At 41.4% G+C, this 18,709-nt stretch overlaps 1 protein-coding gene across 1 annotated transcript in view; it reads left to right on the top strand.

Moving 5' to 3' along the window:
- Window positions 1-392: 392 nt before the first annotated feature.
- LOC121549745 (eyes absent homolog 1-like) overlaps window positions 393-18,709 on the top strand; it is a 181,423-nt gene continuing 163,106 nt past the window's right edge. Inside the window, exon 1 of the mRNA XM_041861601.2 lies at window positions 393-623. The gene's annotated coding sequence lies outside the window, so the exon portion shown is untranslated. The remainder of the gene's footprint in view (window positions 624-18,709) is intronic.

Genomic DNA, 18,709 nt, shown 5'->3' with positions numbered 1-18,709 from the left:
TGAGGGGGGATAGCTAATCTATTCAAGAAGAATATGATCAATGTTTCATTTCTATCAGACTGAAATCATTACAGATGGGGAGAGAGATTAAAGACGATTATGTAAAGCAAAATATTACAGCGTCGAATTAAATTAATTTAAATGCAATTTTGTATATTTTCATTAAAAACTTGATTTTGCAATTATAGACCATATGCACATTAATAGTTTTTTTAATAAGCAATTTAAATAATAAACAATTAAACGAAATATTATTGAATAAATTACCTTTGAATTCAATAAAGTAGATATGCTAAAAAGTGATTTGGAAACACCATGAGAAACAGAGGTAGACTATGTTTTTATACGGAAAACATTTGATATCTTCTTCTGATGACGGTGCACGGGCATGCTGTGGACTGGAGTTCCCCTCGCGCCTCAAACTGTCCATTTAAACTGTTCTCTTATTTAATGTCGCTTGACCAGCAGATCTCTTCCATTATGAAAAGTTTAGTTCAAGTTTCGATATAATGTCATCTCCTGCCAGTCATTTCGATATTTATTTGCTGATCTTTTCTTTTTGTTGAGTTCATACCGTGAAGAGGAAGCGTTTTACACACTGTCGAATAAACAACCTGGAAAGAGTGAGTACAGTACACATTGACCTATATATGAATTATTGAAATAACAGTCATCAAAATCTATCAAAATATAGACTGTAGGCTAGGTGACTATTGTTGTTCTGTGAGACTTGTCGCACACCGTTTGACAAGTCGATATGGAGGCTATTTTCATAGTGGGGGGCGGGTGTGATATCTTGATTCTGCTCCACTGTTAATGTATTTGTGAAACGTGATTATGGGATAAATGCAATAAAAACGTATTAATGAATGATGAAGGCTAAAAATGTAGTTATCATACCTTTTTTTAAATCTAGTCAACTGTATATTCAATGATGCACTCATTATAGTACCTTTTACTATTGCTGTTAGCTAATGACATTGTATTGTCAACTTGGAGTGCATTTCTTAGCTACTTATATTACTGCTAGTTACCAGTCCTAGCCCCCAAATGCAACACCTATTACCTTTGTAAAGGTATAGTCCTATTGCATGTAATAATAAGAGTCACCTTGCTTTTAATGTCAACAACTGGACAGGCAGTAAGTATCCTCTTGTGAGATAAACATGACCTCCCGACCAATCAATGGCATTTTCAGCACTATTAAAGAGCACATATTTTTTTCTTGAGGGAAAAGTTTTTTATTAGTATTTATTTAATTTTTTTACATGAAATTACTTCTGCTTTTTTTTTTTTTTTTACAGTTTACATCAGAGTAACCCACATGGAACTTCTATTTTCTGCCCACAGCTGTGCAGAGCCCATGTAACTATGTATAAGATACCTGATCAACCACATGTTGTAATGAGGAGAGACCTGTTGGAATCAGAACATGATCATTAAGAAAAGCCAGAGTGCTGAGTTTAGTCTAGTTAAAACCCTCTGGATAAGAAGCCTCATGGCATTTCTAACCCTTAATAGAGACATTATAGGTATAACATTATTGCATTGACATGACCTACACTTTTGTCTTGATCATTCTATTATGTCATAACTCATGAGAAGAGGTCCTGGTTAGAGGGAAACTAAGACAAAGTGTATTTTTGGTATTTTATTAGGATCCCCATTAGCTGTTGCAAAAGCAGCAGCTACTCTTCCTGGGGTCGACACAAAACATGAAACATGACATAATACAGAACATTAATAGACAAGAACAGCTCAAGGACAGAACTACATACAGTGGGGAAAACAAGTATTTGATACACTGCCGATTTTGCAGGTTTTCCTACTTACAAAGCATGTAGAGGTCTGTAATTTTTATCATAGGTACACTTCAACTGTGAGAGATGGAATCTAAAACAAAAATCCAGAAAATCACATTGTAGGATTTTTAAGTAATTAATTTGCATTTTATTGCATGACATAAGTATTTGATACATCAGCAAAGCAGAACTTAATATTTGGTACAGAAACCTTTGTTTGCAATTACAGAGATCATACGTTTCCTGTAGGTCTTGACCAGGTTTTCACACACTGCAGCAGGGATTTTGGCCCACTCCTCCATACAGACCTTCTCCAGATCCTTCAGGTTTCGGGTCTGTCGCTGGGCAATACGGACTTTCAGCTCCCTCCAAAGATTTTCTATTGGGTTCAGGTCTGGAGACTGGCTAGGCCACTCCAGGACCTTGAGATGCTTCTTACGGAGCCACTCCTTAGTTGCCCTGGCTGTGTGTTTCGGGTCGTTGTCATGCTGGAAGACCCAGCCACGACCCATCTTCAATGCTCTTACTGAGGGAAGGAGGTTGTTGGCCAGGATCTCGCGATACATGGCCCCATCCATCCTCCCCTCAATACGGTGCAGTCGTCCTGTCCCCTTTGCAGAAAAGCATCCCCAAAGAATGATGTTTCCACCTCCATGCTTCACGGTTGGGATGGTGTTCTTGGGGTTGTACTCATCCTTCTTCTTCCTCCAAACACGGCTAGTGGAGTTTAGACCAAAAAGCTCTATTTTTGTCTCATCAGACCACATGACCTTCTCCCATTCCTCCTGTGGATCATCCAGATGGTCATTGGCAAACTTCAGATGGGCCTGGACATGCGCTGGCTTGAGCAGGGGGACCTTGCGTGTGCTGCAGGATTTTAATCCATGACAGCGTAGTGTGTTACTAATGGTTTTCTTTGAGACTGTGGTCCCAGCTCTCTTCAGGTCATTGACCAGGTCCTGCCGTGTAGTTCTGGGCTGATCCCTCACCTTCCTCATGATCATTGATGCCCCACGAGGTGAGATCTTGCATGGAGCCCCAGACCGAGGGTGATTGACCGTCATCTTGAACTTCTTCCATTTTCTAATAATTGCGCCAACAGTTGTTGCCTTCTCACCAAGCTGCTTGCCTATTGTCCTGTAGCCCATCCCAGCCTTATGCAGGTCTACAATTTTATCCCTGATGTCCTTACACAGCTCTCTGGTCTTGGCCATTGTGGAGAGGTTGGAGTCTGTTTGATTGAGTGTGTGGACAGGTGTCTTTTATACAGGTAACGAGTTCAAACAGGTGCAGTTAATACAGGTAATGAGTGGAGAACAGGAGGGCTTCTTAAAGAAAAAATAACAGGTCTGTGAGAGCCGGAATTCTTACTGGTTGGTAGGTGATCAAATACTTATGTTATGCAATAAAATGCAAATTAATTACTTAAAAATCATACAATGTGACTTTCTGGATTTTTTAGATTCCGTCTCTCACAGTTGAAGTGTACCTATGATAAAAATTACAGACCTCGACATGCTTTGTAAGTAGGAAAACCTGCAAAATCGGCAGTGTATCAAATACTTGTTCTCCCCACTGTACTTTTTTTTTTTTTTTAAGTGACCCGTAGCCTACATATCAATACGTACACACAAACTATCTAGGTCAAATATCAGGCTGGAATGGGGGAAAGCAAGAGAGAGGAGGAAGGAACGCAATCTGTCCTTCCGAGGTCTGTTGGTCTGAGGGCAGCTGATCACCATTCAGAACATACAAGATAGGCTACATCCCAAATGGCACCCTATTCCCTCTATAGTGCACTACTTTAGACCAGAGCCCTATGGTAGTGCACTATGTAGGAAATAGGGTTGCCATTTGGGACTCTGCTCTACAGAGAGCCAGCAGTCAGGACTGTAACAGGCTGGTTGAGGAGAAAACGTTCATTTTTAACCTGCGATCCATCAACGTCTCAGTGCGTAGCAAAAAAGGAAATCATTAGATAGATAAATTAAAGCAGACTGAGACTGGATGAATGAAAACAACATCTAGTCTAGGACATAATTTCTCCTCCAGGTTAACCAAAGGTTAAAGAGTTTACGCTAGACGTCTCAGTCTTCCTGACACAGCTCTCACTCAGACTGCCTTACAACAGAATCCCTCCACTACACATCTAGGATCAGCTTCCTCTTGCCAACTCTTAACTGTAACCAATAAGGGGGGAATGCCAAGCTGATCTGAGACCAGGGTATGGGGCCAAGGTCATGGTACTCCAGGTCAGGACTACTAGCGGTGTTGGTTGGTTGACATTTTAGTCCTCTCTCTGGTCTCTCCCCCCCTCTCTCTGGTCCCCCTCTCTCTGGTCTCCCCCCCTCTCTCTGGTCTCCCCCCTCTCTCTGGTCTCCCCCCTCCCTCTCTCTGGTCCCCCCTCTCTCTGGTCTCTCCCCCCCTCTGATTAGCAGTGGGGAACAGATGTGTTCTCTCTTTTAAACCAAGTCTAGATTTATTCCGCTTTCTGCTAACCTTGGCGGCTGCTGCAGCTCCTGCACCTAGGTTCCATCCCAAACAGCACCCTATTCCCTTTATAGTGCACTGCTTTAGACCAGGGCCCATCTGCTATGAGACACAGAGCGAGGGGCCCTTAGCCCTTAACTATCTGACCACAGTCAGGAGTCCCTGGAAAGCAGTGGTGATTGTGAGTGGACTATCCTGGTTAAATACAATTTAGTTTAGGTGTACCCATTAAATTGTTGGGAGCATATTTAGAGTGTGCGACTTTCTGTCTTTTTCTACAGTTTACCCTCCGTTAGTCAGCACCTAGTCTACAGTTTACCCTCCGTTAGTCAGCACCTAGTCTACAGTTTACCCTCCGTTAGTCAGCACCTAGTCTACAGTTTACCCTCCGTTAGTCAGCACCTAGTCTACAGTTTACCCTCCGTTAGTCAGCACCTAGTCTACAGTTTACCCTCCGTTAGTCAGCACCTAGTCTACAGTTTACCCTCCGTTAGTCAGCACCTAGTCTACAGTTTACCCTCCGTTAGTCAGCACCTAGTCTACAGTTTACCCTCCGTTAGTCAGCACCTAGTCTACAGTTTACCCTCTGTTAGTCAGCGCCTAGTCTACAGTTTACCCTCTGTTAGTCAGCACCTAGTCTACAGTTTACCCTCTGTTAGTCAGCACCTAGTCTACAGTTTACCCTCCGTTAGTCAGCACCTAGTCTACAGTTTACCCTCCGTTAGTCAGCACCTAGTCTACAGTTTACCCTCCGTTAGTCAGCACCTAGTCTACAGTTTACCCTCTGTTAGTCAGCACCTAGTCTACAGTTTACCCTCCGTTAGTCAGCACCTAGTCTACAGTTTACCCTCCGTTAGTCAGCACCTAGTCTACAGTTTACCCTCCGTTAGTCAGCACCTAGTCTACAGTTTACCCTCCGTTAGTCATTACCTAGTCTACAGTTTACCCTCCGTTAGTCAGCACCTAGTCTACAGTTTACCCTCCGTTAGTCAGCACCTAGTCTACAGTTTACCCTCCGTTAGTCAGCACCTAGTCTACAGTTTACCCTCTGTTAGTCAGCACCTAGTCTACAGTTTACCCTCCGTTAGTCAGCACCTAGTCTACAGTTTACCCTCCGTTAGTCAGCACCTCTACAAAACATGCTGGGTGTGCGTCAGCTCAGGCTTTTTACCAAATAAATACAACGAAATGAAATGAGGACAAAATAAAGTTTGTAGACCATAAGTAGTGCACATACGTACTATATGGTTGAATGCTTGATTTTTGTTGAAGAATAAGGATATCCACTGACATTATAATTTCATAAAACACTTTTATTTAATTGTTTCCATTTTGTCTATGCATAGTATGTAATATATTTTTTTTATCTGCTATACAGACCACAAAAAACACATCACATCTTGTTTTATGTGATTCAGTTTATTTAATAATATATATATAAACAACATCTCCCATATCTTTGTGGACAACCATTTAGGATACATTCACATTGTATTGAGTAGCTTCGCCTCTCTTCTTTTATGTCATTTTAGCAGACGCTCTTATCCGGAGTGACTTGAAGGAGCAATTTGGGTTAAGTGCCTTGCTCAAGGGCACATCAACAGATTTTTCACCTAGTCGGCTCGGGGATTAGAACCAGCGACCTTTCGGTTACCGGCACAACGTTCTTACCCACTAAGCTACCTGCCGCCCTCCTTCCTGTGTCGCCTGGTATGCCGTCAGTCCATGGGAGTCCACAAATGACAGTTTTACTGCCCCTCATATTCATTAGTGTATAAATCTTAGACAAGTGTTCATTTTTACAAGGGGTGATCTCATGTGAATTGTACTTCATAATATATCTGCGCATGCTTTATAATTGGCATTGTGGAAATTTTGTCCCGAGGAGTTTTTGCCAAGTTAAATATGGGTTGATGAAATCGAGCTCACGAGAGACCTATTGAGAATGTATTGCGGCTTATGAGGGAGTGACTGAAAGATGCATTGGTCAGCATTAGCAAAATTGTTTAACCTAACCTAAGAGTAAGGTATTTAAATTGGGATAAAACTTCAGACTTTCTTGTCCGCTACAGTGCAACCCTAAAAGTAACTAGAAATAAAACTATTAAACACATTTGAATGTTTATCCAAGACAAGCACAGACCAGGTACAGTGAATGTTGGAGGTTTTCTTTAACTAAAGAGTAAAGTTCTCTTCTGTCTGTATCCTCAGCAGTACTTCTGAAGTTACATGCTCCTCCAATTACTGGGGTGTGTCCCAAATGCCACCCTATTCCCTATATATTGCATAGGAACTAGGGCCCTGGTCAAAATCAGTGCACTATATAGGGAATAGTGTGCTATTTGGGACGTAGACCGGGTCGCTGGCGTCTCCCCTGTGTACTCTGTCCTTGGACAGCTCTGCGTTGTGAAAATGTCGCGGATCATTAATCCTCGATTGTCTTCATCTGTAATTTAACCTGTAGCCATTTTACTCCCTCACACTGACCCCTCTCTCTCTCTCTTTCTCTCACTCTTTCTCTCTCTCCCTCTCCCGCTCTCTCTCTCTCTCTCTCTCTCTCTCTCTCTCTCTCTCTCTCTCTCTCTCTCTCTCTCTCTCTCTCTCTCACTCTTTCTCTCTCTCCCTCTCCCGCTCTCTCTCTCTCTCTCTCTCTCTCTCTCTCTCTCTCTCTCTCTCTCTCTCTCTCTCTCTCTCTCTCTCTCTCTCTCTCTCTCTCTCTCTCTGTCCTATTTATTTTCTTTCTGTGGTGTTGTAGCATGTCTGGTTCTGAATCTGGAGGGCTTCTCTCCGTTTCTCCTGATATTGAAGGTGTGTGTGTGTGTCTGTGCTACTCTATCGCTAATTGAACAGAATAATATAATCCCACACAGGCCTAAGGGAAACACCCATGCCTCAAACTCTAGACTGTACAACTCCCTGATGTTGATTCCATAAACACAATTAAGTGTCTCTATGATATCCTTAAACATCGCTAACCAGCAGCTCAACTGTCCAAGAGGAACAACAGCACCCGATTCCAAAACTCTTCTCCTTACTTAGGCCCACTGCACCAAACGTGTTTTCTTAACTTCAAATCTTATGGACTTTTTTTTATATATTTTTATATTTTTTGTGAGACTAATTTGCTGTCAGACGGGGGGGGGGGGGGGTGCTTTTGGAAAGCAGGCAGACTCCAGAAATTAATTTATCCAAATAAGCCTTCTCTCCTGGGCCATAGGGGGCTGGTCGTGGCTAGAAGGGGCTAGGAGGGGCTGGGACACTGAAATGGCCCTGGTAGGCAAAACCTTCCTTTTGAAGTCTGGAATGTTTTGGCTGACTGGAGTGGAAGGATCGTTTTCAATGACCCATGGGATTTAACCATTTTCATACAACGAGAACAAAACAAAAGAGAGAGGGAAAAATGCTTGAACTGATTTCCGTCGACTTGGGCTATCAAAAACGGACAGAAAAAGCCCAAGTGAAACTGATTTTGAGGAATGGGTGCATGTGTGATATGTGTTTTAATTTGAAAAGGGTGCTATAAGTATAAAATATCAAGTATAAAGGAACTTTAAACTGTAGTTTTACATTCTCAGTCTCACACCATGTCTACCCTTTACAAAAAGGAAGTAACTAACCTTAACTCAAGTGTGGAACAAATAGCTATATGGTTGACATTATTATGGTCATAAAGGGTCATTATTATTTTATTACAATTATTTATAATTATTTATCTTTTGAAATAGACGTTATAGTATATCTTATTAAGAGGAGCCAATCACAAAGGACTAATACTAGTTTAGGCCAATTAATATTTATTTGTGCAACCTTCCTAATGTTAATGAAATTAACCCTATTATAATTTATATCTTCAAGATGAAGCAAGCAGTGGGCTCCGATACCGCTTCATTAGTCCTTTATGAAGTCACTAATGAGATGGTCATTTCATTTGGACTGAAGGCCCAAAAAAATTAACAGGTCCTATTTTATTAAAACTAACACACTGAATCACAGTGGTAACACCATCATTAGGCCAGGACAACGGCATTAATACAACCTCTTACCCACAAGCACTGGCCCCAGACTGTTTAAAAATACCAACTTCATTAGCTGCGATAATAAAACACAGTTCTGTTAGTGCGATTCTTCTAATAGCAGCGTTCTTAATCTTCAGCCTTTTTTAAATATATCGTGGTGATTCAATCACTGGTTGCTTTTTAAACAAGCCTGGGGAAAGGAAACTACAGACACGGTAGAGAGAGAGAGAAACCAGGCTGTGTGTGTGTGTGTGTGTGTGTGTGTGTGTGTGTGTGTGTGTGTGTGTGTGTGTGTGTGTGTGTGTGTGTGTGTGTGTGTGTGTGTGTGTGTGTGTGTGTGTGTGTGTGTGTGTGTGTGTGTGTGTGTGTGTGTGTGTGTGAGTGAGTAATGAAGCGGCCACTTAAGTTTCTTCTCTAATGAATAATTCCCAGCTAGGTCCAGGCTGGGTGATGGTGAGGGCACCAATCCCTAATGCCAGTGTGTTATAACCTGTGACTCAGTCTCAGCCCTCTGACATTATGCTCTGTCCTGACAGCCCTACACACACACACACACACACACACACACACACACACACACACACACACACACCCACTGCATGCACACACACACAATACGCGCTCAGGGAGATGCACACACATACACACGCTCCACGCGCACACACACACACAATACGCGCTCATGGAGATACACACGCACACATGCACGCACGCACACACACACACACACACACACACACACACACACACACACATACACACCCACTGCATGCACACACACACAATACGCGCTCAGGGAGATGCACACACATACACACGCTCCACGCGCACACACACACACACACAATACGCGCTCATGGAGATACACACACACACACGCACACACACACACACACGCACGCACACACACACACACACACACACACACACACACCGTAAGCCAACGCCACATCCCCACCTCACACTGATCACTCTGCTCTCTCTCAGCACCCACTGGCTACTCCTAGAGATCATTGATGAATTAGCCTACTCAATTTATCCTTCTCTTCCCCACTCTTTCTCTACTCAGTCACCATTTTGTCTCAATTTCTCCTTCATCTCTTCATTTATCTGTCTTTTCTCTCTCTCTCTCTCTCTCTCTCTCTCCCTCTCTCTCTCTCTCTCTCTCTCTCTCTCTCTCTCTCTCTCTCTCTCTCTCTCTCTCTCTCTCTCTCTCTCTCTCTCTCTCTGTCTCTCTCTCTCTCTCTCTCTCTCTCTCTCTCTCTCTCTCTCTCTCTCTCTCTCTCTCTCTCTCTCTCTCTCTCTCTCTCTCTCTCTCTCTCTCTCCTCTCTCTCTCTCTCTCTCTCTCTATATCTCTGTTCTCTCCTCTCAGAAAAACATGTGTTTGTGTATATTTATATAGTGTGCATAATAATTATGTTTAATATTGACTTAGCTAATTTCTCTCTGTCATTATTTCCTCTTACAGGCCTGAGAGAGAGAGAGAGAGAGAGAGAGAGAGAAGAGAGAGAGAGAGTGTGTTGGACCTGTAGCAGCCAGGGTGTTGGACCTGTAGCAGCCAGGGTGTTGGACCTGTAGCAGCCAGTGTGTTGGACCTGTAGCAGCCAGGGTGTTGGACCTGTAGCAGCCAGTGTGTTGGACCTGTAGCAGCCAGGGTGTTGGACCTGTAGCAGCCAATGTGTTGGACCTGTAGCAGCCAGTGTGTTGGATCTGTAGCAGCCAATGTGTTGGACCTGTAGCAGCCAGTGTGTTGGACCTGTAGCAGCCAGTGTGTTGGACCTGTAGCAGCCAGTGTGTTGGACCTGTAGCAGCCAATGTGTTGGACCTGTAGCAGCCAGGGTGTTGGACCTGTAGCAGCCAGGGTGTTGGACCTGTAGCAGCCAGTGTGTTGGACCTGTAGCAGCCAGTGTGTTGGACCTGTAGCAGCCAGTGTGTTGGACCTGTAGCAGCCAGGGTGTTGGACCTGTAGCAGCCAGGGTGTTGGACCTGTAGCAGCCAGGGTGTTGGACCTGTAGCAGCCAGGGTGTTGGACCTGTAGCAGCCAGGGTGTTGGACCTGTAGCAGCCAGGGTGTTGGACCTGTAGCAGCCAGTGTGTTGGACCTGTAGCAGCCAGTCAGTGATTGTATGTGTGAGGTAAGACCAACTACTCTAATTGACCAGGCCTGTTCGAGGTGTGGTCTGTGGATGCGTCCCAATTGTCACCCTATGCCCCTCTATTTAGTGTGCTACTTTTGACCAGAGCACTATGAGCCCCGGTCAAAAGTTGTGCACTATATTGGGGAATAGGGTGCTATTTGGGATGCATCCACAGCCCTGTGTATTGGTCTGCTGTGGACTGATGGAGAGGGAGTAGTGTGCTTGATTGGCATAATGACTCTCTACCCCCCAGTCAGTCAGTGTGTGACTATAACTCCACCTGTGTTTACTCTCTCCTCAAAACCAGCTGTGGCTAATACATGCATCCCAAATGGTATCCTATTCCCTATATAGTGCACTACTTTTTTGACCAGGGCCCATAGGGCTTGGGACATTTTTTTTTTTCTTCTTCCATTCTCACTTTTATACACCTAGGATGCATCCCAAATAGCACCCTGTTCTCTCACGTAGTGCACTACTTTAGACCAGGGTCTATATAGGGAATAGGGTGCCATTTGGGATGCACAATTTTAAACTACTGCACGTTATCTCTTTGTCTCTCATTTGCATCCCGACCCACAGACTTCATCATGTAAAATGTTAGTTAGCTAATAGCATTAGTTTAAACCTGCTTCTTCTTCTCCTACCTATAGTAAAACACAGGAGGGCTTTTCGTATTAAAATTAAAATTAGTTAAAAAAAAAAAAAATGGCTGGTGGTGTTACAGAAGCTAGCAGCTTAAGGAAATAAATCAGGTCGGTCTGATTAAGTAGCTGAAAATCCCGTTAGCACAGCGCTAGAGGTTTACAGCAATAGCACAGTTATACAGCGGACGTGGCCAATTAGGCTGGCCAAGTCATTTACAGTACATCGTACTGCAGGTGGTGGTCTGCTGGAACCAGCTGGAACCAGCTAGGGACCACCTCAGGACCACCTCGGGAACACATGAGTGTGTGAGTGTGTGTGTGTGTGTGTGTGTGCACTTCAGAACCCCCCCCAGCCACAAACCAACCAGGTAATCACAGCAAAGCAATCAGAGCTTAAGAAATAAAAACATGGGACATATTTCAAATGTGGGCCTGGTGGTTGTTATGGATTTATTTCTACTCATGCATTTCTTGGAGAAAGAATGATCACTTTTATATGTTGTTGACCTTTTTACGTCAGCGTATAACCATTTCTCCTGGCATGGCTACTTATTAATTATGATATATACTGTTGGTCTCCCCCATTTCGTTTTACTGCTTCTTCCTGCTGAACCCTGGTGTGAAAGGCCGCTGTTCATAAAGAGGGGTATAAAAGTGTGTGTGTGTGTGCGTGTGTGTGTGTGTGTGTGCGTGTGTGTGTGTGTGTGTGTGTGTGTGTGTGTGCGTGTGTTTGTGTGTGTGTGTGTGTGTGTGTGTGCGTGTGTTTGTGTGTGTGTGTGTGTGTGTGTGTGCGTGTGTTTGTGTGTGTGTGTGCGTGTGGGAGAGTGTAACGAGGGTTAGGCCCTTTCCCACTACGAGATATGAAGGAGAGGAGCTGAGTGGCGAAAGAGATTTCTACTTTTCTATTCACATTACATCCTTGACTTACATTTCGTTGTGGCTGGCAATGTGACATTCTGGGTCCACAGCTCAAATTGACCGTAAATATTACAGTAGCACAAACTATGCTTCTACAACATATTACATTCTAGAATAATGCAACCAAACCATATTACATTCTAGAATAATGCAACCAAACCATATTACATTCTAGAATAATGCAACCAAACCATATTACATTCTAGAATAATGCAACCAAAACCATATTACATTCTAGAATAATGCAACCAAACCATATTACATTCTAGAATAATGCAACCAAAACCATATTACATTCTAGAATAATGCAACCAAAACAATATTACATTCTAGAATAATGCAACCAAAGCATATTACATTCTAGAATAATGCAACCAAACCATATTACATTCTAGAATAATGCAACCAAAACCATATTACATTCTAGAATAATGCAACCAAACCATATTACATTCTAGAATAATGCAACCAAACCATATTACATTCTAGAATAATGCAACCAAAACCATATTACATTCTAGAATAATGCAACCAAACCATATTACATTCTAGAATAATGCAACCAAAACCATATTACATTCTAGAATAATGCAACCAAACCATATTACATTCTAGAATAATGCAACCAAACCATATTACATTCTAGAATAATGCAACCAAAACCATATTACATTCTAGAATAATGCAACCAAACCATATTACATTCTAGAATAATGCAACCAAACCATATTACATTCTAGAATAATGCAACCAAACCATATTACATTCTAGAATAATGCAACCAAAAGCATATTACATTCTAGAATAATGCAACCAAAACCATATTACATTCTAGAATAATGCAACCAAACCATATTACATTCTAGAATAATGCAACCAAACCATATTACATTCTAGAATAATGCAACCAAAACCATATTACATTCTAGAATAATGCAACCAAACCATATTACATTCTAAAATAATGCAACCAAACCATACTACATTCTAGAATAATGCAACCAAACCATATTACATTCTAGAATAATGCAACCAAACCATATTACATTCTAGAATAATGCAACCAAACCATATTACATTCTAGAATAATAAAACCAAAACCATATTACATTCTAGAATAATGCAACCAAACCATATTACATTCTAGAATAATGCAACCAAACCATATTACACTATAGAATAATGCAACCAAACCATATTACATTGTAGAATAATGCAACCAAACCATATTACATTGTAGAATAATGCTACCAAACAATATTACATTCTAGAATAATGCTACCAAACCATATTACATTCTAGAATAATGCAACCAAACCATATTACATTCTAGAATAATGCAACCAAACCATATTACATTCTAGAATAATGTAACCAAACCATATTACATTCTAGAATAATGCAACCAAACCATATTACATTCTAGAATAATGCAACCAAAACCATATTACATACTAGAATAATGCAACCAAACCATATTACATTCTAGAATAATGCAACCAAAACCATATTACACTATAGAATAATGCAACCAAACCATATTACATTCTAGAATAATGCAACTAAAACCATATTACATACTAGAATAATGCAACCAAACCATATTACATTCTAGAATAATGCAACCAAACCATATTACACTCTAGAATAATGCAACCAAACCATATTACATTCTAGAATAATGCAACCAAACCCTATTACATTCTAGAATAATGCAACCAAACCATAGTACATACTAGAATAATGCAACCAAACCATATTACATTCTAGAATAATGCAACCAAACCATAATAATTTCTAGAATAATGCAACCAAACCATATTACATTGTAGAATAATGAAACCAAACCATATTACATTCTAGAATAATGCTACCAAACCATATTACATTCTAGAATAATGCAACCAAACCATAATAATTTCTAGAATAATACAACCAAACCATATTACATTGTAGAATAATGAAACCAAACCATATTACATTCTAGAATAATGCAACCAAACGCTATTACATTCTAGAATAATGCAACCAAACCATATTACATACTAGAATAATGCAACCAAACCATATTACATTCTAGAATAATGCAACCAAACCATATTACATTCTAGAATAATGCAACCAAACCATATTACATTCTAGAATAATGAAACCAAACCATATTACATTCTAGAATAATGCTACCAAACCATATTACATTCTAGAATAATGCAACCAAACCATAATAATTTCTAGAATAATGCAACAAAACCATATTACATTCTAGAATAATACAACCAAACCATAATAATTTCTAGAATAATGCAACAAAACCATATTACATTCTAGAATAATACAACCAAACCATAATAATTTCTAGAATAATGCAACAATTCACAAGCATATGCAGACAATTAAAGGGGTTTATTTTGTCGTTTGTAGGCTACACATTTTAGCTTCAAGACAAAAGCACAGAGTTGCTAACAGCATGTCTTCATCAAGTAACGTTAGCCTGTCAGAAAGTAACGACTACCACTCTCATATCAATATAAAGTACAGTAGGTCTACTTCAAACATTAAAACAATCCAGGCTTCATTTTTATCAATATCATACAAATCATTACAAGTGGTTAAAGCACATTGCGACTGAAAACGTGGGTAACAGTGGAATTCACTGCGACAAGCTGTTTTATGTGGAAGCCCGTACCAATTCTTTTTTTTATAAAATGCCTCATGATTTGTCAACGTGCACAATTATTCTTTGCTTCAGTCTGATCAACTGTAGCCTACTGATAACAACCCTAGCTGCAGGTATCCTTGAAAAGCCTCTGATCCCATCTGGGCCAGGGGAAACGTAACGTCATGTTTTTATAGCCTAAGCTATGTATTTATAACCTAAAACAGGCCAATTTATTTACGTTCTTTGAAAATGTGATCACATTTGGTTTACGTTCGAACTTCGGGTGGTTAGATTACGTGGGCCTTTTTAATCCAAACTGATTGACTGGAATTAATCAACCAACACAATAATGATGACAGACTCAAAGGCCTTCACCCTGCAACCCTGCATACAGCTAGCTCAGCTCTGTTAGTTTTGGTCCAATCGCAGTTGTTGTCTCTTTGTCTGTGTAAAGGGTTTTAATGTTTTCATCCTCCCTAGGGCCCAGAGTTTTTCCTTTATTGTTTCTTTATTTTTTTAAACCATATGACCTTATTAGAAAAAGTATCTGGTCCCATCATAGCCCATATAAAACTGAATTATTATTATGTCATACGCTACAACTAGGATCCGGAGTTGGTTAGGTTAGCCTACTACCAGATAAGGAAAAACTCTGGGCCCCAGGAAAACATGCCCCCCCCCCACTCTGGGACATGGTGCCAACTCTGAAATCACCACAATGTTACAAATGAAAGAAAAAAAAACGTATCCTATTTGTATGATCTACATTCTACATGTTTTTGGTGGGGATGGGCTTCCGTAGTTTTACGTGGCTCGGTGCAGCCGGAATGTACTACGTCAATTTCAGTATGTAACAGGCTGTTACTGCAATTACAGGTAAAAATTCAATAAAGCATGTCTCAAATATTAGGAAAACATCTATACATTTTCAGCTGTTTTAAAAACATTGCTCTGCTATTACCATTTGTACTGTAGGAGTGTTGAGCTCAACAAGGTGAGTGCTGTGCACAGCCTCCGGAGGTAGCGGTCGAGACATTGTAAATTTACATTCCTGTAATATGTGTAGCCGACAGTGTTTTTACGAAAGGTGCAGTTAGTGTGAAGAGGCCCTTACAGTAGAGTAGTAGAGAAAATCACCCTTCACACGTTGCTCTGGGGCCACATGTATCAAGCTGCTCTGGGGCCACATGTATCAAGCTGCTCTGGGGCCACATGTATCAAGCTTCTCTGGGGCCACATGTATCAAGCTGTTCTGGGGCCACATGTATCAAGCTTCTCTGGGGCCACATGTATCAAGCTGCTCTGGGGCCACATGTATCAAGTTGATCTTGGGGCCACATGTATCAAGCTGCTTTGGGGCCACATGTATCAAGCTGCTCTGGGGCCACATGTATCAAGTTGATCTTGGGGCCACATGTATCAAGCTGCTTTGGGGCCACATGTATCAAGCTGCTTTGGGGCCACATGTTTCAAGCTTCTTACAGTAGAAGCTGTCCCCTGTCCATGTAATCTTATTCATTGTGATCTAAAAGGCTAAACTGATCCTAAATCAGCACTCCTACTGTTAGACGCTTGTATACTCTCTGATTTAAATAGGCTTCAGTAGTACTGACGAAATGACCCTTCACACTTTAGCTCTGCCCTGTCATAGCAAGAGAGTTTAATGGTTGCTCGCAGTCATAGAATGAATTGTACACCGATTTACAATCACAGGTTACGATAAATAATGTACGATCCTAAAATATAATCCTACTATATATATTCAATACAATAATTCTACGTCAGCAATATTAGTCAGTTGCACTGTACCACACTGCCTGCCATAGCCCAGTGCTGCTCACCGTTGGAAGCACGGCTGATTACAAATAGGCTGGCTGGTTATGACTGGCTGGAGGTTAGAGGTCAGATGGTGACAGAAACCCAAAAGGTTGTGAACTCTAGTGTACAGTATTTATATATACTTCATGTTACTCAGCTATCTAAAGACAATACATTGACATGATGTTACTACAATAATTTACCGTCTTAGAATTCACATTTAAAAAAAAATTCACACATAGTATTCATCGCTGTCAATTAAATACAATAAGCTACAGTTTGTGCTGCTAGTTCCAAAATTAGATTTTTTCCCCCCCCATAAATCCCGGTTGGAAGATTCCAGATTTCCTGCTTATTCTTTCCTGATTCTGGGAATCTTCCAACTGGGATTTCTGAAAATGTTGGGAACTGTTGCAGCCCTAATAAAGCCAGTTTCTGCTACTGCCTCCAGTGGTCATCCGTCACATTACAGTAGTACATTAGAGTAGCCATCAACAGGGAAAACACTGCCCCTCCCTCCCTCAGTCAGTGAGCTAGCCTTTACCGTCCACTAGATTGAAACATTACTTCAGGTATGGTCCGGCTGTAAAACACAGCCATGGTGAGGAGAGTGGTCCTCTGTAAAACAAAGCCATGGTGAGGAGAGTGGTCCTCTGTAAAACACAGCCATGGTGAGGAGAGTGGCCCTCTGTAAAACACAGCCATGGTGAGGAGAGTGGCCCTCTGTAAAACACAGCCATGGTGAGGAGAGTGGCCCTCTGTAAAACACAGCCATGGTGAGGAGAGTGGCCCTCTGTAAAACACAGCCATGTTGTGGAGAGTGGCCCTCTGTAAAACACAGCCATGTTGTGGAGAGTGGCCCTCTGTAAAACACAGCCATGTTGTGGAGAGTGGCCCTCTGTAAAACACAGCCATGGTGTAGAGAGTGGCCCTCTGTAAAACACAGCCATGGTGAGGAGAGTGGCCCTCTGTAAAACACAGCCATGGTGAGGAGAGTGGCCCTCTGTAAAACACAGCCATGGTGTAGAGAGTGGCCCTCTGTAAAACACAGCCATGGTGAGGAGAGTGGCCCTCTGTAAAACACAGCCATGGTGAGGAGAGTGGCCCTCTGTAAAACACAGCCATGGTGTAGAGAGTGACCCAGTGGGAGGTGATTGCATCAAGGCCTCTATATCTCCAGACCAGACCCAGTGGAAGGTGATTCCATCAAGGCCTCTATAGCTCGCGAGAAGACCTGTGTTCAAACACTATTCAAAGTATTTTCAAATACTTCAGCTTGGGCTTGATAGCCTTGAAAACTGCAAACTCCACCCATCTGGAACTGCCAAGCAGGCTAAAGCAAAATGCTAAAAGTATTTGAACGATTTCAAGTAGTGTTTGAACCCAGGTCTCCCTCACAGTTGGTGACTGGTTAGACTGAAGCACTGCTGAGCTGGGTTTCCTTGCAAAAGCCCAGGTCCATTAAACAGGTCATCAGCCGATGCTGTACATGTCAGGTTTCTTTCTACCTGTGTACATGAAGACAGGTGTGTAAGCAACTCGGCGAGTTAGGTTGGACAAACTGCGTTGGTTGGAGAATGGATTGGATAATAGAAATGTTGTGTGTAGGAAAAAGGATGCCATAAAAAAGATGATACAATGCTAATTCAAAAATCACTTTATGATATAAATATGCATTTGGAGTTTGGCAGAGGACAGATGTGAGAGCAGTGTGTGGTCCACGGGTGCATTCACTGCACTGAGGCTAGTTCAGCCTGAATCTGCAATCTGAATCCAAATCTGCTGAGTTATTATAATGTTTGAGTCACTCAGATAGCATAAAAAACACGGCATAAAGCCATGGCAAGATGTGTAGAATTGCAGGAAACGTAACTTTAAAAACAGCAAAAACAAATATCTGCGGCCAAGAGGAGGGCCTCTAAAATTTCAGTCGGAGACAGTGCCCTAAAACGATTCATTATTAATACTATACTGCGAAGTCTGTCTGACTCTGCCAGGCAGGGATTGCTTGTTCTATTTAAACAGTTTACCTAAAGGAGCAGCGCTACAACAGCAATCATCACTTTGTCTATTCCTGCTGTTTGAAACTTGTCAATTTAATCTACAAAAGATGCTTCTAAAAAAAGAATAAATACGTTGGGTAAATACATAAGTGATAATGTACAAAGAAATGATGAAGTTAAATAGTTAGTTACAACGTATAAAAAAAAAAGTTCTGTAA

Source organism: Coregonus clupeaformis, chromosome 34, assembly GCF_020615455.1.
Source record: "Coregonus clupeaformis isolate EN_2021a chromosome 34, ASM2061545v1, whole genome shotgun sequence".
NCBI lineage: Eukaryota > Metazoa > Chordata > Actinopteri > Salmoniformes > Salmonidae > Coregonus > Coregonus clupeaformis.
This window is presented reverse-complemented; position numbering and strand designations above follow the sequence as displayed.